This window comes from Xenopus laevis, chromosome 2S (assembly GCF_017654675.1).
Source record: "Xenopus laevis strain J_2021 chromosome 2S, Xenopus_laevis_v10.1, whole genome shotgun sequence".
NCBI lineage: Eukaryota > Metazoa > Chordata > Amphibia > Anura > Pipidae > Xenopus > Xenopus laevis.
This window is the reverse complement of record NC_054374.1, coordinates 41,470,811-41,493,671: the sequence shown is the minus strand read 5'-3', so window position 1 is coordinate 41,493,671 and position 22,861 is coordinate 41,470,811.

Here is a 22,861-nt window from a genome sequence, read left to right as displayed (position 1 = left end):
CCTCTTTATGGGTAAAAAGGTCCCCTGCTATTTGTAGCCTGCTATAATGTCCTCTAATGTACTTGTAATGTGTAATCATGTCCCCTCACATGTGCCTTTTTTCCAGAGAAAACAACCTCAACCTTAACAGTCTACCCTCATAATTTAAGTCTTTCTTCCCTCTAACCAATTTAGTTGCACGTCTCTGCACTCTCTCCAGCTCATTGAGATCCCTCTTAAGGACTGGAGTCCAAAACTGCACTGCATACTCCAGGTGAGGCCTTACCAGGGACCTATAAAGAGGCATAATTATGTTTTCATCCCTTGAGTTAATGCCCTTTTTTATGCAAGACAGAAATGTATTTGCTTTAGTAGCCACAGAATGACTCTGCCCAGAATTAGACAACTTGTTATCTACAAAAACCCCTAGATCCTTCTCATTTAAGGAAACTCCCAACACACTGCCATTTAGTGTATAACCTTGCAATTATCAACATTGAACCTTATTTTCCAGTTTGCTGCCCAGTTTCCCAACTTAGAAAAATCACTCTGCAAAGTGGCAGCGTCCTGCATGGAACCTATAGTCCTGCACAATTTAGTATCATCTGCAAAAATAGAAACAGTACTTTCAATGCCCACCTCCAGGTCATTAATAAACAAGTTGAAAAGCAAGGGACCTAGTACAGAGCCCTGCGGTACTCCACTAACAACACTGGTCCAATTAGAAAATGTTAAATTTACCAACACTCTTTTTAGTCAGTTCTCTATTGAGGAACAAATACTTTGTTCCAGGCCAACATTACTTAATTTAACCAGTAACCTTTTGTGTGGCACTGTATCAAATGCTTTAGCAAAGTCTAAGTAAATCACATCCACTGCCATCCCAGAATCGAGGTCCCTGCTTACTTTCTCTTAGAAAGAAATTAAGTTAGTCTGGCAAGATCTATTACGCATAAAACCATGCTGGCACACACTCATAGTATTATGATTTGCTATAAAGTCCAGTATCGTATCCTTTATTAACCCTTCATAAAGCTTTCCTAACACTGACATCAGACTAATTGGCCTATAGTTTTGAGGCTGAGAACGGGATCCTTTTTTGAATAGAGGCACCACATTAGCAATTCGCCAGTCTCTCTGCACTATGCCAGACCTCAATGAATCCTGAAAAATTAAGTAAAGAGGTTTGGCAATCACAGAGCTAAGCTCGTTCAGTATCCTGGGATGAATACCATCTGGCCCCCGACCTTTGTTTATCTTAACATGTTCTAATCTCTTTTGAATTTCCTCATGTGTAAATCATGCATCATTAGTTGTATTACTAGAATTGGGACTATTAAGAAGGAAACCTTTAATAACTGGTTCCTCATTTGTGTAGACAGATGAAAATTATGAATTCAAAATCTGCGCTTTTATTTTGTTTTCATCAACCAGCTGACCCCCCTCTGACACTAAAGGTCCCACCCCTTCCTGCTCCTTTTTTTACTATTAACATGTTTAAAAAATAATTTTGGATTCTTTTTACTGCTTGCTGCAATATCCTTTTCCATTTCAATTTTAGCTTGCCTTATAGCTTCTTTGCATGATTTATTGGCCTCCTTGTACCTTATAAATGATTTGGCTGTCCCAACTAACTTGAAAGCCTTAAAAGCACGTCTTTTCTTACACCAACACTTCTATTGAACCAAAAAGGTTTGACGTTCCTTGCTTACAAGTGGAATATACTGACAAGTATATTTATTAAACAACTTTTTAAAGACTTCCCATTTTTGTTCTGAGTTCAACCCTGTGAAAAGCATTTCCCACGTAATATGTTGCAGAGATGCCCTTATACTGTCAAAGTTTGCACGTTAGTTACTCCCTTATAGAATTGCTTCTGCAACAGAATCTCAAAGGAGACCATGTTATGATCACTATTCCCTAAATGCTCACCCACACAAATGCTAGAGATGAGTTCAGTATTATTAGTTATTACAAGGTCCAAAAGGGAGTTATTCCTAGTAGGTTCTTGAACGAGCTGGAATAAAAAGTTGTCATTCAGCATATTTACAAACCTAAAAGCTTTTTCTGTCTTGGCAACCCCATTACCCCAATGTGGTCAACAACTTGACCCAGCTGTGAAGCCGCTCTGCAAGTGTAGCAAGTGTAGCTGGGCTTCATGCTCGTCACTTATACGAGGTGGTTTATAGCATACACCAATGATAATTTTCTTTGTAACCATTTGCCCAGTCAAAATCTCTACCCAGAGGGATTCTACACCCTCACCAGTGCCAGCTATTGTTATTTCTTTAGTGCATGGCTTTAATTCAGGCTTTACATGCAAACACACTCCTCCACCCTTTTTTATTCCTCTGTCCCTCCTAAAAAGGGTGAATTTCCCATAAAGTTGAAAGTCACAGTTCCCCCAAGATTCCTGCTTATCTTATTAATTACAATTGTATCTAAGTGCACATGCTAAGTATTCTGGTCTCTCTCTCTCTCTCTTATTTAATTAAGCTTCAGAAACGTTGTATCTTTTTCACACATCAGTGCAGAGTTGCTTATCTCAACAGTGTTGCCTGGCCTGGGAAACCAAATAGACATTATGACTGAGGAGTTTATTACCATTAGCTACAAATAACTAATTTAAGGCTTATTCCACACTTGGTGGATCTTGTCCTGCAAATAAACAAAGGACAACAAACCCTTTGCTTGAAACAGCACACTTCTGTTTTTGTACCCAAAGCCACTGCGGATTATGCTGCAAAAATGCATACTCGTGTTTCTGTGCCATAACCAGCTTTGTGTGATTGTACCTAAGCCAACACAGATCCTTCGGGTGCAGACGCTGTAGAGCATTGATTGAAGAGTAGGGACTGATTGACGCTCTGCGTTTATCTACAGGGCAAGAATCAATCCCTTGTGGCCATAGCCTAGTAAGTATGCAGAGATTTATAAAAAAAAAACAGTATACATATAGTCATTCCTAAATTTCCAATAGAAAAAAAAGCACTGCAACTTTTATGCTAACTAGAATGGCTTGGGTCACTTACTTGAGAGGCAGAATATCCAATATCTCACAAGAGCTACAGTTTGTTTTGCATATGTCTGTGTAGTGTAAACTTTGTGTGTGTGTGTGTATATACCTCGGAGTTCCATGACCTGTATAAAAACATATACATTTCATGAAACTCCTCTGTAACTTGTAATATCCTTATATTTTACAAGAGGGGGTGCTTTATTCACTATATATACAGTATATTAAGCAATTGAATTCTTAATGAATCAGATGAAAATTGAGCATAGGACTGGCCAGATATGGGATGACTTTGACGTAGTTGGCCAGCTTAAATATATTGCAATATATGGACAAACAATCCCTGTTTTGTTTAAAGGGTAATGCATTTTTCAGTAGCAGTATTTGACTATATGTATTTTGTGGTCACATCCTCATTGTACCCCCGCCTAATGGTTTTAAAAATTAGTGGTGAGCACAACTTTCCCTTGTTTGTTATAGTTATACAGGAGCAGTGACCAGCTCCATATTGTAGTTCCCAGCTATAGTCAGGTGATCCCACTGGTGTCTAATAAAAGGGCAGCCAAGTTTGGGAGTTTTACTTTGAAAGCAGCTAGTAAGTTGCAGGTAAAACTTAGTCCCTTTGTAAAATGTATAATTAAGCAATTGAATTCTCAATGAATCAGATGAAAGTTAAGCGTAGGACTGGCCAGATATGGGATGACTTTGACGTAGTTGGCCAGCTTAAATATATTGCAATATGTGGACAAACAATTAGTGATGGGCTAATTTGCGCCGTTTCGCTTCGCAGAAAAATTTGCGAAATTCGCGAAACGGCGAAAAATTAGCGAAATCGCGCCGGCGTCTCGTTTTTGGCGCCGGCGCCCGTTTTTGACGCCGGCGTCCGTTTTTTCGAAAAAAAAATTTGGACGCCGGCGAATTTTTTAAGCGAATTTTCGCGCGCATTTCGAGAATTTATTCGCGTCCGCCGAATGTTCGCGAACGTTTGGGAACATTCGCAGTTTGAGTTCGCGTTCGATCATTCGACCATTCGAATTCCTTCGACCGCTAAAAATCGAACGATTTCCATTCGTTCGAACGATTGTAAGCATTCGATCCAATGAAAAGCATTCGATCGAATGGCTTCGATCGTTCGATTCGAATGAAAATCCTTCGATCGAACGATTAAAATCCTTCGATCGTTCGATCGAACGATTTTAGCGGGTGTTCGAAGTTCGCGAACTGTTCGCGAACGTTCGCGAACACCAAATCGGCAGTTCGCTACATCCCTACTCTTCAACCTAAAATAGTTCTCCACTAGGATAATCTCCAAAAGTTTCAGAAAAAAGTTAATTTCAGTTTCTCCATACAGACGACTTGCCCTAAATTGTGGGGAGCAATTGTGGTACTTGATACCAAATACTGTGAATCGGAGATTATGGGACAATTATCCGATGAGAATGTTTACCTGCAATTAGGCTATGATCTGGTGTTAGGATTAAACGTAAAATCTCAAGATTTTTGTCTGATATGGCTATGCAGGTATAATAATATATTATATATTAAATATATATTTTCCTTCAACTTAACCCATGTAACACAGGCATTTCCCCATTTTGAATGCTTTAGTCAACTGTCTCCTCATCTATGTAGCTTCTTTCATATGAGCCCCAATGGTTATATTTATTTAGGTCATGTCCTTCTGCCATGGTATTTAAAATTTTAATCTAAATTTAAGTAAGGGCTCCACCGGAATCAGGGCCGATTCATCGCCAGGTGATGACACTCACGCTGTGTCTTCATCTGACAGTCAGATACATGTATTTTGTACCTGCGATTTCTTGATCAGTCCATTATATTCTGCTCTTCCGACACATCGCATGCATGTCACTGCCTGGCGACAAATTGGTCCTGATCACCTCGTGGAGATCATCCCAAAGAGGAAATGTTAATTGCTTTTTTAGCACACCTGCATTTAGAAAGCTATCTATACATAAATGACTCATACAAAAATATCGCATATGAGAGATGAAGAATTCCAAGGAAATGCTAGGAAATGCAATCAAGGTCCTGGTTTTAGTCAAAATACCTTATAGCCAAACTACTGTATCTTATAGCTGCAATAAATGTACTCAAATTTCTTGGCTATTCCACTATGATTACCCAGTATTATTTGGCTGCAGTCTGGTTTTGGTTCATGTTATTCACATGAAGTCCAGACACTGAAAGTTATGAAACCATATGTGCCTAAGTCTTTAGGGTGGATTTATAAAATTGTAAGATTAGAATAAAATTTTAGAGGCTTGTTTATCAATTAGTGAACTCTAACTTTCAACCATTGATAAACACAACTCTGAAAAGTCCCATGGGGATGAATAGGAAGGAGAGCATTTCATTGTAGTTTAACCTATACAGAGCAATCTAAAATTAGGCCCTAAACAATAGTCCTGTGCAACTCCCAAGGTATATGTATCCCCTTTATTTTATGGGGATTCTGGTATTGTTGGCAAACATAAACACTTTCTCTTTTCATTTTAAAGTATATTCTTGTATTCCATTAATGCAGTTTTATAATTATATGTACTATTCATTTAGAAAATATTACCAAATATTGGAAATAAGCATTCACCTTCCCATCGACTCCATTGCATTTTGACAACATTTTGCTATGTAATTTTTTTGACAAAGTGAAATGGACCAGTTTTTGTCAACACTAATTGGAATTATTAAATCAAGCACTGCAAAAAAATAATTTACCAGCCCATAAACTGTAAAACAGAAAAAAAAACAGTTTTTGTTTATTTTTAAAAAAACACCAATTTACCACCTGTGGCACTCCTGGAGATGAAGTTACTGGGAATCAATGTTTGTTTCAATAATGTTAGTTTCCCCTCTCTGCAGCTTTTAGTGTTGGAGTACTACCGCTCTGATGGCAAAAAGTGCAATGTAGTCAGTGCACAGCTCTTTGCACACCATCCTAGGAACCAAAGATGTGTTTTAGAATCATCCGAAATCTGAAACAGCTACTGTAAATTATCCAGGTTTTACTGGAAATAAGGAAATAGATCTTAACCGCACAATATCAGACTCGGATACATACTAATGCAACTGCCTGCAAAGTTACAGAAAGCAACTATCCATCAGTATTGCACAAAATATTTCTCTCGTGTCCCAACATGGGTTGGCAATGTAGGAGTTATGCTTCATACCTGGTGGAACTGCTCCCTAATACAGTCATACTGGGTAGCAGTCCTACGACAAATCTCACAAGCAATAGCCATAGACCTTACACTGGACCTTGCATTTGCACTTTAATCTATAGCCCCCCAGACACACACATTAACATAATTTTAAAAAAACCTTCCTGGCCTTTGCCTTAGCAGCTGCCAGGACAATCATTCCTAGATATTAGAAAACAAGTCAAAAATCATCTAAGGGAGATCGGGTCACAGAACTCCACTCTTTTATTTGTATGGAGGAATTTCTATCCTACTCTAATAATACTAAAGACACTTATGTGCGCACTTGGTCAGCCTGGGTCTTCTACAAAGAATACCCTGAATATAAAATATGATACTTACCTAAGCCTTATCCCTGACAGTACAGCATTGTCTGTAAACCGATATGAACCCCGACATGCCTAAATAGGCTGTGACCTACCTTATGCTTTTCCCTGGTAAGGTATCTTCCCCTTCATTTTATTAAAAAAAATAAGATATCATCTCCCTGGAAATTAAGAAGTGTTGAACCCATATCGGTGCCCCCCCATCTGGTTTACATTAAACTGCATTTTGTTCATGTTTATATTTTAATGGTTTCACTATATGCACTATCATTTTAAATTCTCCACTGTGAACAGTAGGGATGTAGCGAACTGCCGATTTGGTGTTCACGAACGCCGTTCGCGAACACCGGAAAAAAATTTGAACGTTCGCGAACAGTTCGCGAACTTCGAACACCGCTAAAATCATTCGATTCGAACGATCGAAGGATTTTAATCGTTCGATCGAAGGATTTTCATTCGAATCGAACGATCTAAGCCATTCGATCGAATGCTTTTCATTGGATTGAATGCTTACAATCGTTCGAACGAATGGAAATCGTTCGATTTTTAGCGGTCGAAGGAATTCAAATGGTCGAATGGTCGAACGATCGAACGCGAACTCAAACTGCGAACGTTCCCAAACGTTCGCGAACATGCAGCGGACGCGAACGGTCGAAGTTCGCGGGCGAACAGTTCGCTACATCCCTAGTGAACAGTACGTTCCCTTTTTGTGGACACTAACCAGTTATTTTATTTATAATGTCTAGGTTCCCCTCCCCCTTTTTTGTTTGTTTTCTTTGCATTCACATGAAAATGATTAAAACTGAAAATATCTTTGTACTTGGCATGTTGCTCCTGGCTTCTTAAATGAGGTCTGTCTCTACTTTTCCCTTTTTTACTATTTTTACATACAGTAATATTTACAGTATATTGCAGCCTGTCAACACTTCCTAGATGTTTAGGGAATTGTTCAGAGTAGAGGTGGGCAAATTTGGCCCTTTTTGGGAAATTGCAAAAAATTTGTGAAAGGCGAATTTTGACGCCGCCGTCAAATTGATGCCGGGGACAATTCTGACACTGGGACAATTTGACGCACATTAAGCTAATCTCAAGCAGTTCTCCCATCTCTGCTTTGATTTGAATCTGTTTGAATGTTTACATATATTTTAGATGTGTCTGCTAGCAAGCAAACCATTTGCTTCTGTTCTATTATAACAACAAAGTAAAAGTTCAAGGCAACATTTTTGCAAAAGCCTGTATCAGCTATATCTTTTGCAGAAAAGGTATAAAAATGTGTTTAATTTTTTTTCAGAAGAGCTAATGACACCATTGGCTTCACAATAGCATTCTGCTTCCCACTAGTAGAAAAAACTTTGCTTTGCACTCTGTGTCATCAGCAATACAGAAAAATATATTCAGCTTTGGATTTAAGCGGTGTTCTCTGACACTTCAGGAATGTGAATTCTATAGAGATCTATGTCAAGTTGAGGAATGCATATTTAGATCTCTGTCAAGGTTGCCCTACACTCAGCACTCATACAATTTCCTCATACAGACTCAAAACCCTGTAAGCGACAAGAGTGTAATAAAAACTAAATACCCTGGTGGTCTAGCGGGCCGGCGGGGATGCCCGCCACGCTCTCAGCGGGGATGCCCACCACGCCAGTCTTCACTCCCTGATGCGCCGGTGAACTAAGGAGGTGCGCGGCTCTGCTATTTTTATAGGCGCAAAGCATTCTGGGTATTTAAAAGGCCATTACATTGGATTCTTTGCCCGTCATAGGACGTGTTTTCCTGGTGCCTCTGAGCCTTTGTGCATTTGTTCTTGTTGATATTGATCTCCTGTTGTGACCCTGCCTGTTTTTGACTATCCTGATATCCGTACTCCGTCCCAGCCTGTATCTTGACTACCCCTTCTGCCTGATCCTATTCTGATTGACTACCCGGTTTTGATCCTTTGCCTTCCTGACTATCCTAGTTATCCGCCTGCCTCGACCCTGCCTGCTTGACTACGATTCTGCCTAATCCTTTAGTACCATGACCTTCTGCCCAAAAAGACACTGCTAACAGCCGTGCCCCTTTGCCAGCCAGAAGATCTCGCCTTGTACCCCTCGTTAAGTCCAGGTGGCACCCAAGTAACCTGAGGGCTCCCCCCGAAGCCCAACGGTGGTCACACTACTGATGAAGCCGAGCCGAGACCAGGGTACTTGGCACTTGTTCTGGTATTGGGTGCCGGCCATGACAAAGAGTGAGCTGTACCATCAAATGTAATTCTAATCTATTTTTTTTTTCATGGAAAACCTTCACCGTTTTTATGAACTAAAATAATCCTGCAACATCTTCTGTATTGGCTGGGCTTATGCTGGTACAATATGCAATAAATTAGGTCTGTACCAGTTAACTGCTATGGCAAAATCTTAAATTCTAAGGGAAAGTGAAATCACAAGTCTAAATATGGATATAGTATTCCATTTTTCCTTCAGATTAATGTACAGTATTGTTTTCTTTAACATCTTTTTCTAATATTCTTGGTCTTTTCTCATTATTTTATTTCTGGGACCTATAGTACACTATAAATAGGGGGAATTTTGGCTGTTTAGTTAGAAAGACTGTAAATTGGCTACATAAGGGTTTCCTATAAAAGACTATTTACCAGCTGATTTATGGTATAATAAATGTCCATTTTAAGTAACAACAGTGTAAAAGTTCAATTTGAAGAGTCACTTTTACTGTCTTTCATATCTATAAACACAAAACAATCAACATTAGATCATACATTACTCCTTGTCAAGGGGCAATATGCAAAAACAGGAGCCATTCGAGTGTTTTGCCCATATCAAAACTCTTTGCTTCCCCCAAATTGGAGTGGCAGACAAATGATGTATATGGGGCTGGAAGCACTTGTAAGTGCTGCATATTTATATCTAGGTGGAAGGTTGGCAAGGAGGAAGTTATGGTTATTTATAAAAAAATGTGCAAAAAAATTGAAAAAGTGCAAAAAAGTATAAGTTGGCCTTTTTTTGCACACTACATTTTCTATTTTTTGTACCCTTTTTTTCCTCAGTGCAGAGACCTGCTACTCACCCCTTGAATAGAGTGCTGCCTTAATAAGTAATGTTCTATCCGAGAGGGGCAAGTTGGGGGAAGCACATAGGCATCCCCCTCCTGCCCCCTACCCATCCCCTAACTTGTGTGTCATTCATTGCTCTTTATGGGGGGAATACAGGAATGGAACCTGTTATTCAGTATGCTTGGGACCTGGGGTTTTCTTGATAACAGATTTTTCTGTAATACCTTAAAGGAAAGTAGCACCAAAAAAGTGTTTTAAAAAAAATGACATTATAATATACTGTTGCCCTGCACTGGTAAATCTGACATGTTTGCTTCAAAAAGACTATTTTAGTTCATAAAGCTGCTGTGTAGCCATAGGTGGCAGCCGTTCAAGCACAGGATACACAGTTGATAACAGATACGTTCTGAAGAATCCCAGTGTATACTACAGAGCTTATCTGTTATCTGCTGTGTATCCTGTGCCCTTTCCCTTTTCCGACTTTGAATGGCTGCACCATGGCTACGCAACAGCTTGTTTATATAAACTATAGTAGCAGGGCCGGGCCAAGGGGTAGGCAGGATAGGCAACTGCCTAGGGTGCAATCACTGGGGGGCCCACTTCTCAGGGGAAATTTTTTTTTTTTCATTTTTACTTTTCCGTTCACTTGGCTTGTTGGCCTTTATTAAAAAGCATTATAATTTATTTAAAAATTTTCATGCCCCAACCCCCCCTCTGGGGTTTTTTTTTTTCCTGGTAAATATCTGAACGCGCTCCCCCACCCTGGAGCGTGACTTGGCGCCTTCCAACGCTTCCATGCCGACATGCTGGCGCACGAGGTCCGTAGACTGCAGCACCAGCGCATCATGTCAGTCAGTGAGTCATTACAAAAGGATCGGTTGGGCAGAGAGGAGTGAACCTGCTGTGCGCACTAGAGGGGAGCAGTAACTCAAAGTCTGCTCTTTTCTGCTGGGCTTTTCGCATCTGCACCTGCCTTTTACTTCTGTCTTTGAGGCTTGCTGGCACAGGTACAGATACAGATTTGGGGGCAATGTTTATTACTGATTGCTGGCACAGGTACAGATTTGGGGGCAATATATATGGCTGGCGCAGGTACAGATTTGGGGGCAAAATTTATATAAATGAAAAGTTTCATTAATGTGTTGTAAGGATTTTTTATTAAAAAAAACTGTAATGGTAAGGTGGGAAATGGTAATACAGGATGGGGGGGGGGGGGCTAATTGAAACCTTTGCCTACCTTGGCCCGGCCCTGTATAGTAGTGTTTCTGAAGTAAATACACCACTTTCACCATTGCAGCACAACAGTACAGTACAGTGAAACATTTACATTTTTTGATGTTACTGTTCCTTTAAGTCTACTAGAAAATCATGTAAACATTAAATAAACCCAATAGGTTAGTCTTGCTTACAGTAAGGATTCATTCAATCTTAAGGTGGCCATACACAGGAAGATCCAATCATTTGGCGATTAGGGATGTCGCGGACTGTTCGCCGGCGAACTTGTTCGCGCGAACATCGGCTGTTCGCGTCCGCCGCAAGTTCGCGAACGTCGCGCGACGTTCGCCAATAGGTGTTCGCGTCAAAATCGTTCGACCATTCGACCATTCGATCGCTAAAATCGAACGATTAAAATCCTTCGATCGTTCGAATCGAACGATTTTCGGATGTTCGAAGTTCGCGAACTGTTCGCGAACTGTTCGCAATTTTTGCCGGTGTTTGCGAACGGCGTTCGCGAACACATTATCGGTGGTTCGCTACATCCCTATTGGCGATGTCGTCAAATGAACGGATCTCTCCCCAATATGCCCACATTGTGATGGGCGATATCGGGCCGATCCGATCATGGGCCCAACGATCGGATCACAATGCTGCCAATTCGGGCAGTCGGATCACAGGAACACACCTATGAACAGATGCGGCTGTGATCCAACTGGATTTTTAACTCTGCCCGGTTGACATCCGGCCTCCTTTCAGCCAGATATCGATTGGGGAAGCCTGTCAGAGGGCCACATGCAAGGGCCGATAAAATGCCAATTTGGTCTGTCAGCAGCATTTATTGGCCCATGTCTGGCCAGCTTTAGTTAGGATCCAGTACAAGGTACTGTTATTAATACAAAGAAAAAGGAAATCATTTTTAAAATGTTAGATTATTTTGATAAAATAGACTATGGGAGATGGCCTTTCCATATATTGGGGTTATCTGGATAACAGGTTTCCAGACAATGTATCTCATACCAGTATTATAAAAGTCTGTTACATTTTTTTTTTTTAAAATTAAGATTTTCCATTCTCAGTGTTCATTGTATTCTTTCGTAGACAGTTATTCCATTGCAAAATGTAATTGCACATAGCACATTTCTAAGAAATGAAAGTGATGCATTTACTATACAAGAAAATAGTTTTATTACATATTCTGGCAGACGCGGGAATAAGGATCAGCAAAGCTTTTATTATATATGCACAAAGGATAAACAGTGTGTGCTATGGAAAAAATGTTCAGTTTTCTTGCATTAGCAACTTTATTTCATTCACCCCTTCTTTATTTTTATCTATAGTGAACTTGTTTATAGAAATGTTAAAGGAACAGTACCACCAGAAAATTAAAGTGTTTAATAGGAATGACAATATAATGTAATGTTGCCCCGCACTTGTAAAATTAGTGTGTTTGCTTCAGAAATATTACTATAGTTTATATAAACAAGCTGCTGTGTAGCCATGGTGCAGCCATACAAGCACAGGATACACAGATAAATTCTAAAAAATCCCATTATATACTACAGATTAAGTATAAAACAAGAATGTACCAGTGCATTTAACTCTTTTCGATATAGAAGGAATAAGCTTGAAAAAGTTTTGTTTCTTGTTACTTTATTGAAAATTTCTGCTAAAACTAGTCCCACCCATCTGTTCCACTTCCTGCCCGCTGAATTTTCTGGATGTGCAGGGGAGCTGGTGGCACTCAGCACATTGCACTGTCCATTTTTTTTTTTTGACACCGGTGAATTTTCGCAGCGGGATTTTCGCAGGAATTTGCCGCAAATTCACGCCTGGCGAATAAATTTGCCTATCACTAGTGCCAGGCTGTAGGATGAAGTAGTAGAGCCAGTTATATTGGCATGATCAAATAACACGATCAACTAATCTGTGTACTGATTCGCAACCATTTTACTATAACACACATGGGTAATCTAGTTTTCTATTTGCTTTGTATTATTATTGTATTGTAACTTAATCTCCCCTCTAAAATATTAAGTAATCATGCCAATTTTCCATTTAGTTATTCAGTTTATCTATGCACATTCTCTAATTTAATAAAGCCCACCTTAGGAGTGGATCACATATGATCAAAGTTTTCACATTTACTCCATAGAGAAGAATTTCACATTTTCCTTTTGATGCTTTGTCTCTAAATATACATTAGACTGGGTCAAATTTGTTATTCCAATATAGCTGGGACTGAGGCCTTTCCAGTATATGGACTGTGCCTTGGATCACTCTAAACCATCCAATTCATTAATGTTTTGGCGCTAAATAATAACAACCCTATAGTAGGCAAAAAGTACATAACTGTGTTGCTTCACCCAAAATATACCCCTTCTACAATTGCTTTAGGAATGAGCAATAATGGGTGTTATTCCATATACCTTAGTCTCTGCACTTGCACTTGCTAATAGGCATTTTGGTGTGTGTTGAAGAATATCTGAGCTTCTAATTTATAAATGACCCTAATTGTGTTTGTACATATTATTCACATCAGTTGTATCAACACTAAGGGGCAGATTTATCAAAGGTCGAGGTGAATTTTCGAATGAAAATTTTTTTAATTTCAAGCTATTTTGTGTGTACTTCGACTAGGGAATAGTCCAAATTCGATTTGAATTTGAAAAAAAATTAAAAAAATTCGAATATCGAAATTCATCACGTACTGTCTCTTTAAAAATTCAACTTTGACCATTCACCATCTGAAACCTGGCGAATTGCTGTTTTAGCCTATGGGGGACCTCCTAGAACCTATTTGGAGTCAATTGGTGGACTTTGAAAAATCAAAGTTTTCTTGGGGGAAAACTTTGAATCCAATTCGATTGAATGCACTATTCCTTAGATTCATACGATTCAAATTTGGCCGAATAAGGACCTTTACGATCGAAAACGGACCTATTCGACCAAAAAAAAGCTTAATTTCGGTTGGTCTTTTTGAATTCGAATTTCGAAGTTTTTTCAATTCGAAAGTCGACCCTTGATAAATATGCCCCTAAATGGCTGGTACAAGTGTGTTGACCCTTCTGCAATGGTGCCGACTCACCTGAATTACTGCATACACATTTTGTCGCAAATGGGATGGCATGGAAATCTATCTGGTGTCATTTTCAGTGTTCGATGTTGTCTGAGTGAAAATATGTATAAACATTTATTGAGTTTCAGGATTTTCCCATTGACTTGCATGTTGATAAATGCTTTAATAAATGAGCCAGATCTTTAATTAATTTCCAATTCTGGAGAAAAGTCATGAAAAGTTTTCAAAATGTCAGGCTAATGTAAAGATGTAAAAAAGATTTATTGAGTTGCAAGACTTTCCCAAAGACGTGAATTGTGATAAATGTTTTGATAAATGACCCAGATCTTTAATTAATTTTCGTAAGTGGAGAAAAGTGATGAAAAGTTTTTTGACTGTCAGGAAAATGTCCATAAATGTGAAAAAAATATGCGCAGTGGCAAAACCCCTACATTATTCCAGGAAAAAGAATTTGATGGTCTATCTATAGTAATAAGAATTGAGAAAGCCAGTCAGGTGACTAGAAAAAAGTCTTCTAGAAAAAAAAAAACAAGAAGTCCAGTTGATTTGACTTATTACTATAGATATACCATGTCCTGGATGAACGAGAACCTTCACTGACAATTTGCCACTATATGAGCACTGGGAAAGGGGGCATGCCAGCTTCATCCATTCATATTGCCCTTCAACTTAATTGTTGCTTGTCATTCATACAGACTGAAATACTTGTTAGCTGTAATCAGTAGTGGCCTTCATACAGGTTAGTATTGCGCGGGTCAGCCCGAAACCCGCAGGACCCGTGGGTCGACCGGGTTCGGGCAATTTCTGCACCATCCAGCTTCTGGTGCCTAAATTTATAAATTCAAACTCGCCCCTGCCCCATTTGTGATGTTACTGCGGGGCAGGGTGGGCTCGGGTCTATAAATAAGGGGACAATAGCAGGCCGGGTGCAGATTGGGAGGGGGCGGTTTAGGGTCCGGTGCGGGTCAAGAATTTCTCAACCCGCACATCACTAATGCAGGTGTCTGTATTTACTACAGGTATGGGATCTGTTATCCTAAAACCTGTTATCCAGAAAGTTCTGAATTATTTTATATTACTGAATGACTGTCTCCCATAGGATCCATTTTATCCAAATAATTAAAATTTTTGAAAAATTATTTCTTTTTTCTCTGTTATAATAAAACAATACCTTGTACTTGATCCAAACTAAGATATAAGTAATCCTTATTGGGAGCAGAACCAGTTTATTTAATGTGTACATGATTTTCTAGTAGACTACTTATTAAAGATTGATTTTTTTTCTGGTCGGACTTTTAAAGGGGAAAAACATTTTTTCCTTGAAAGAAAACCCTCACATTTTTCAAGATTTATTAAACTCTGATGTTGTTAAAAGTCAAAATAAAAAAGTACTCCATCTTAGACCTGCCGAGTTCATATAGATGTCAAAGGCAGATGTCCTGTTGACCTTTTAAAAATATCCTAAACTGTGCTGGGTTTCGTTCTAAACTAAAAAAAGGTTTCAGGCGTCAAATCCAAAAAAGTCATATGATTTGGATTTTTTCATGATTTTTTAGAGTCTTTTACCGCACAAGAAATTTTCGTGAAAATGTATTGATAAATAGGGGGTAAAGTCAGTGCGTATTTGGTCGGAGTGGTTTTCAAAATAGTGAGAACATTTTGGATTTTGATAAAATACCCCCTAAAGTAATATTATCCAAATGGAAATATCCATTATGCAAACAGATCCAGATCCTGAGCATTCTGGATAATAGGTCCTATACCTGTATAACGATTAGTCAAAAGAAGGGGATTTTTTTAGTTAGCATTCACGAGACATTGCAAAACACAGGCAAGGTTGGACCTAGTCATTGAATGCATTGCAACTAATGGGTAGTTCTACTTTTGTTGAACAATGACATCAAACATCGGACTTCGAAATGCTTTGCATGTGTGCATGAATAAATCAGTTCGATTGTTTATTTTAGGATAAGTGATTGTATTTTTTTTCTAGATTGGATGTATTCAATTCATTGCAAGTAAGTCTCCTAAAATACAGTGTAGAGCATAGATTCTGGAAAGTTGAACCACTCTTCATTTCAAATGTTCGCTAGAATAATTAGAGGTCTATGGGTAAAATATACAATGATAAAAGTAAAATTTTATAGGTGACATAAACACTCAGGTCAAATGTACTTAAATAAAATGAATGTGCTCTTCTAAGCATGTTGACAATTTCTTTAAAATTTTTTGTTCAAGATTTTTTGAAATACTTTCCATCCAGCTGTCAGAAACAAAATGCCTAGGGGAAGAGCACTGGAAATGCAGAGCAGCTTTCCACTGCAGTAGACACCTACACATTCGATGATCCTTTAAGCCAGTACAAAGAAAATCCCCTCAATAACAGCTGTTTCACCAAACCAGAAAAATACTTATACATAAATATCCTAAATAAACTTATTAATCTTTGGGGACAAAATGTAATCCTCAAAACAAGAGAAAACTATGAAAATTTATGAAATGGCAAAAAATTAGCAAAATGCATTGAATTCAATAGGCAACAACATTTTTCTCACTCCATATGCATTAGTCAGTGGACATTTTTTTCTTGTGGTGACTTTTTTGTTTTGCCAAGATTTTTTATTGGTTACATTTTTTTCCAAATGCAAGTCAATGGGTGTTTATTCTTGTGCCAATTATTTTGTCTCAGCAACTTTTTTGTGTCGGCGACTTTTTGCCCAAATGCATTAATGGGCCTACTTTCTTATGGCGACTTTTGCCTCGGCGACATTTTTGTCTTGGCACCTTTTCTTGTCACAGCAAAATTTTTGTGGCAAATTTCTGCCGCAGTTTCGTGAAAACTTTTTCACCAAAAAATTTGGAAAATTTTGCTTCAAATTCATACCTGATAAAAACCATGGGTTATTAAAAACACAAAAGTGGGGATAATATACTGTACACCAATATTAAAATTTTGATCTTATAATTAAATAGTAATAATAAATGAAAATCAGAAAATAATTCCCAAATATAAATCCATGTGGACACCTTATTTGTACAGAGGTGGAGTCTATTGCACAGGAGTATTTTCATATAATGTACTGCCATTATTCTGTAATTTTCTGCCTCAAGGAAGTTATTGCCAGTCACTAGGGTTACCTGGTGTGACTGCTGGTGTCACTAGGGCAACTACCAGCAGCAAAGAATGTAATGAAGTTTAGGGGGTGCCCCCCATTAGCCTCATTACCCCTTATTGGAAGCACTTTTCCAGAAAGCTATCTATCTACAGTATCTATCTATCTATCTATCTATCATCTATCTATCTATCTATCTATCTATCTATCTATCTATCTATCTATCTATCTATCTATCTATCATCTATCTATCTATCTATAAAGGAGGCTTGAATAAATAGACTTTGCTTTTAGTCAGTTTATTAGGGTGTAAAGGAATTGGATTCGGCATTGATTTGGGCATTATTTATCCACTAAAAACACAATACAGAAATGGCTGGCATTTTTATTTTTTAAATAATTTCTGTTCTCAGTTCTGTTCTACCAGTCAGAAGCAGCAGAAGCTGCATTTATAGTAAAGAAGAGGACTACAAGTCAGAAGCAGCAGAAGCTGCATTTAATGAATAGAAACACTACAATAAGAGGCCTATTTATAAATATTTGAATTTTTGTTAACTAACATTGGAGATAAATATCTGGAGAGATTTCTGAAGATGTTGTCCATGGCAACCAATCAGCAATTAGATTTAAACAGCCACCTATAAGTTATAAAACAAAAGCAAAAATCTGATTGGTTGCTATGGGCAGAAATCTCTCCAGATATTTATCTCCAGTGTTAGCAAACATGCCCCTGACACTTTTAAAAATCATGCATGTCTACTTATTTCTTAAACAGGCCGAATATAAAAAGCAAGTGAATAAAAATAAGAATAAGAAATAAGAATATGAAAAAATTTTGTGCATTTACAAATGAAAAAAAAAAGTAAAAAAAAATGTAAAATAAATAAATTCTAAAACCTCAAAGTAGCTAAATATTTACAAATTTGCAAAAGGCAGCTCTCATTAACTTCTACATGACCTTGAGAGCTTTTAGATGGAGTTCTTTTACATTAGAGTATAGTTTTCCTTTAAGATCTTAAGCTGTAAATATACAATTGCAGGAACTGTCTGAATGCAAAAAAAAAACCCTTTCAAGAAGGAGCATTTATTTTCAGCAGTCTTTCAAACTTACGGGGGAATGTAATAAAAATCGCTAACGGAAAAACTATTCGCAATGCGAAAAGTTATGCCTTTGCGTGAACAAATTTTGCTTTGTGCGAATTTAATATAGCTTTTGCGAGCCCGGAAACTGTTTAGCGACCACTTCCGACAGTGAAAGACCGTGTGCGAATTTTATAGTTTGCGCCAATGCGCAGTCAATGTACTAAAACTTCTTACTGAAAAAGTCGTTATGTTTGCTCCAAAAGATTACGACACCTTCAAGCACTTCTTATGAGTGCGCAATTAAAATTCGCAATGCGCAATTAAAAGTCGCAATGTGCAATTAAAATTCGCAATGCAATAACAGTTTAAGGAACAATATTACATTGCGAGATGTGGATTTTTAGTCTTATTGGTGCGAATTGTTTTGCTCTTTGCAACTTTTATTACATTCCCCTGATAATGTTTCTTTGTTTTATCAGAAAGAAGATGTTTAAGCTGTTCTATGGGGGTTGTTCTTTAACCATGAGACAAAAGCAACACAAAAGCTCAGTTCTTTAGTTTTGTAGGCTCTATAAAAAATATAGGAGAAACAAATCTGTCTGTACCATTGCATGCAATATTACTGAGAAAAAGAATGTTTAATTTATTGTTAATTAATAAGATAGATAGATACAGATGAAGCCACTTGGAAGTGTTTTAGAAGTGTAAAGTTTGTTTTAAAAAAGTTCCACTTCAATTTTTTTGTATCAATCCTTTTTATTGATTTTCAGCAATATTCACAACATATTTATCTTATTATGCAGATTTGTACACAGTTTTTCTGAATATATCAAACAGTAATTTGTATACGTTACATATCAAGTCTACTGTATGTTGTAAGATCATGTGAAGGGGGTACCCTGATATCGATACTCAAACCATGGCTGCCAAACCTGCAGGAAGTTTTGATATTTATTGTTTAATATACTGGTTAACTTCTCGTTACAGAAAATCCAGTCTATTTTAGTTTTCACCAGTTCAAAATTAATAAATGGAGATTTACAGGATTTTTCTATTGATTGACGTGCAAATAAAAAGAGGCTGTTTAACACCTTTCTTTGGTTTATGCTTAGGACAGGTCCACCATATGTGAGCCATTGTCCCTCGTACTGTACACCCACAAAAAGAATTCTCATTTGCCCCAGGGTATATCCTGGCGATTCTGGCTGTGGTAAGATACCATCTGAACAACACCTTGCATCCTGCCTCTAAAAGTATTCTTAAAGGAGAACTAAACCCTAAAAAATAGGGCTAAAAAGGCCATGTTTTGTATAATGAACTTATTGCACCAGCCCAAAATTTCAGCTTGTTAATAGCAGCAATGATCCAGGATTTAAAGGGGGTCACCATCTTGGAAAGTGTCTGTGACACTCACATGCTCAGTGGGCTCTGAGCAGCTGTTGAGAAGCTAAGCTTAGGGGTTGTCACAGAAAATGAGATTGGCCTGTCAAATAAGCTGATGCTACAGGGCTGATTATTAAATTCTGGTGCTAGTTGCACTGGTTTCTGTGTTGCCATGTAATAATTATCTGTATTAATTACTAATCAGCCTTATATTGTGACATTTCCATTCTATGTGTACTGCATATTGTGAGTCGGTCCCTAAGCTCAGTAAGTGACAGCAGCACAGAGCATGTGCAGTAACATGCAGAAAAGAAGATGGGGAGCTACTGGGGCATCTTTGGAGACACAGACCTTTACTGCTAAAGGGCTTTGGTTGCCTTGGGCTGGTACAGAAGTTCAAAACATAATGTACAACATTTCTGGCTACTTCTTTAGTTTAAAGGGATACTGTCATGGGAAAAATGAACCAGTTAATAGTGCTGCTCCACCAGAATTCTGCACTGAAATCCATTTCTCAAAAGAGAAAACAGATTTTTTTATGTTCAAATTTGAAATCTGACATGTGGCTAGACATATTGTCAATTTCCCAGCTGCCCCAAGTCACGTGACTTGTGCTCTGATAAACTTCAATCACTCTTTACTGCTGTACTGAAAGTTGGAGTGATATCACCCCCCTCCCTTTTCCCCCCAGCAGCCTAACAAAAGTACAATGGGAAAGTAATGAGATAACAGCTCCCTAACACAAGATAACATGTCCCACTGAGACACATAAAAACCCATGTCCCACTGAGAAACATTCAGTTATATTGAGAAGGAAAAACAGCAGCCTGCCAGAAAGCATTTCTCTCCTAAAGTGCAGGCACAAGTCACATGACTGGGGCAGCTGGGAAATTGACAAAATGTTTAGCCCCATGTCAGATTATAAAATTGAATATAAAAAAATCTGTTTGCTCTTTTGAGAAATGGATTTCAGCGCAAAATTCTGCTGGAGCAGCACTATTAACTGATTCATTTTGAAAAAATGTTTTTTTCCCATGACAGTATCCCTTTAACTTTCCTTGTCATTTAAGAGTGACACAAATTTGTGACCATTCCTTTTCTGAAAATTTTTTCCCTAAATCTGTTTTCCAAGATCGGATTTATTTCAAGTCGGTTAATTTTCAGGTGAGTTGAGCTGTCTATATAATACTGAAATTTCACCTCTTGGAGTAACTCCATCCTTACAACACCTTTCATAATACAATGGTTGTTGCTCTTGTGTAAAATTTGACGGGGCTCTAAAATTTTCATTGAGGGGTAAAGAAAAATTCTCTGTTAGGGCCTTTAGTGAATATGCTCCTCTTCGTGTAAACACTTACATTTTTTTAAAGACTATACCAACTCATAATGAATGAATGATGGAAAATGGAAAAAAAAATATTATTAACTAAATAAACTTTCATAGAATTACTGTATTTGACACTGTAATGAATAACATATGGTAAAAAAAAGATTCAATGTCAACAGACAGCCCATATTAAAGGACAACTATAGCAAATTTATAATAAAAATGTAAGCTAAGCTTTCTTTCATGGAGATAAAAAAAAAAATCTTTCTACATACAGGTATGAGACCTGTTATCCGGAATGCTCATAACTTGACGTCTTCCAGATAAGGGGTCTTTCTATAATTTGGATATCCATACTGTTAGGGGCAGATTTATCAAGGGTCGAATTTCGAAGTGGGAAATACTTCGAAATTCGACCATCGAAAAGAATACTCCGACATTTCGAAGTCGGAGGATTTTCTTCATTGTGCGATCGTATTCCGATCATACGATCGTACTCCAATCGTACTTCGAATGATTTTATCGTACGATCCTATGATTTTCCTTCAAATATAGAAAACTTAGAAAATTGCTCTGGAATTTCCCCATAGGCTAACATAGCACTTTGGCAGGTTTAAGTTGGCGAAGTATTGAAGTTGAAGTTTTTTTTAAAGAGACTGTACTTCGATTATTGAATGGCCGAATAATTGAACGATTTTTACTTTGAATCAAAGTCAAAGTAAATTCGAAGTCGAAGTATCCTATTCGATGGTCGAAGTATTCAAAAAATTATTTTGAATTTCGAATTTTTTAACTTCGAAAATTCCCTCGAATTCACTTCGACCCTTGATAAATCTGCCCCCACAGAGCCTCCTGTAGACTGCCATTCCACAGAGGACCTACCAAATAACTAGTAACCCCTTATTTGGTAAACCCAAGAACATTTTTCATGCTTGTGTTGCTCCCCAATTCTTTTTACAGCTGAATGTGGGTCACAGGTAGAATAGGTTGGGAACCTCTGTTCTTGGTAAATGGAGTGACCTCATTGATATATTAGTCCTGTCAATCATAATATGACTAGATTATTTTTGAAAAAGCACAGTGATGGTTTATATTTAGAAATGTTATTTTCATCCGATGAAGCATATATTACTTTTTAATTCCCCTGATTGTTCCAAAATAGAGCTCCAAACTGTGGGGATTTTAAGGTATTAAGTAGAGGTCCAAGCCTAAGGGTGAGATATGGGTAAGCTGTCCTGGAAACACTTAAAAAATAGTAGGGTGATTATTCTTAAAATATAGTGATTAATACATGCCCTATTGTAAAATACAAGCATATTATAAGTCACTTAGGCATTACATAGCCATATAAATAAATGCACAAGGCCATATCTTAAGAACTAATATCCTAATATTTTACAATATTGTAAGAGAAGTGCTGGGCAGATAGTAGATGTGTGTATACATAAGAAGCCACTTGGATTTGTGTGTTAAATGCATCATGACTCAGGATTAACTGAAGAAACTAAAGTCATCTTAACTCATTTAATGTATTCAACCTTTTCATTAGCATACCAAAGCACCATTGTTCACGATGGTGAACGCTTTAGTTAGATGGGATGCTATGACGCAATTTTCTTTGTTAAATGGGATAAGTGGGTTAAATGCGTTTAGGTATTCTGTGTTAAACACACAAACAAAAGTGGCTTCATCTAGCTCAAGGGAAAAATGTATAGTATTCTAGCAGGTAAATGCTACATTTGGTTTGCCAGCTTTAGAAAGCTGGATAAGGGGTCCCTGGAGTGAATTCAGGGAGAGTAGGGTGGGCCCTCCATTCTCCATTGTATATTTTGACCAGAGTTTGCAGCTGATCAGCCAGGTAGCTGTTTAATTAGCATACAGTTGTGCAGGAGAGGCCTGATCCCTGCTAAATTGGGCTTCAGTTGGAGAGTCTGGCTGTCTGTACCTAGGGAAGCAGGAGCTGCAAACAAGTGAGAGAACTTGTTGGAAATTCTGTGAATTTTTCCTAAAAACTGTATTTTGTGTGGAAGGGCTGGGTATTAGGCCTCACCCTTTAAAGAGAGGATTGATTTC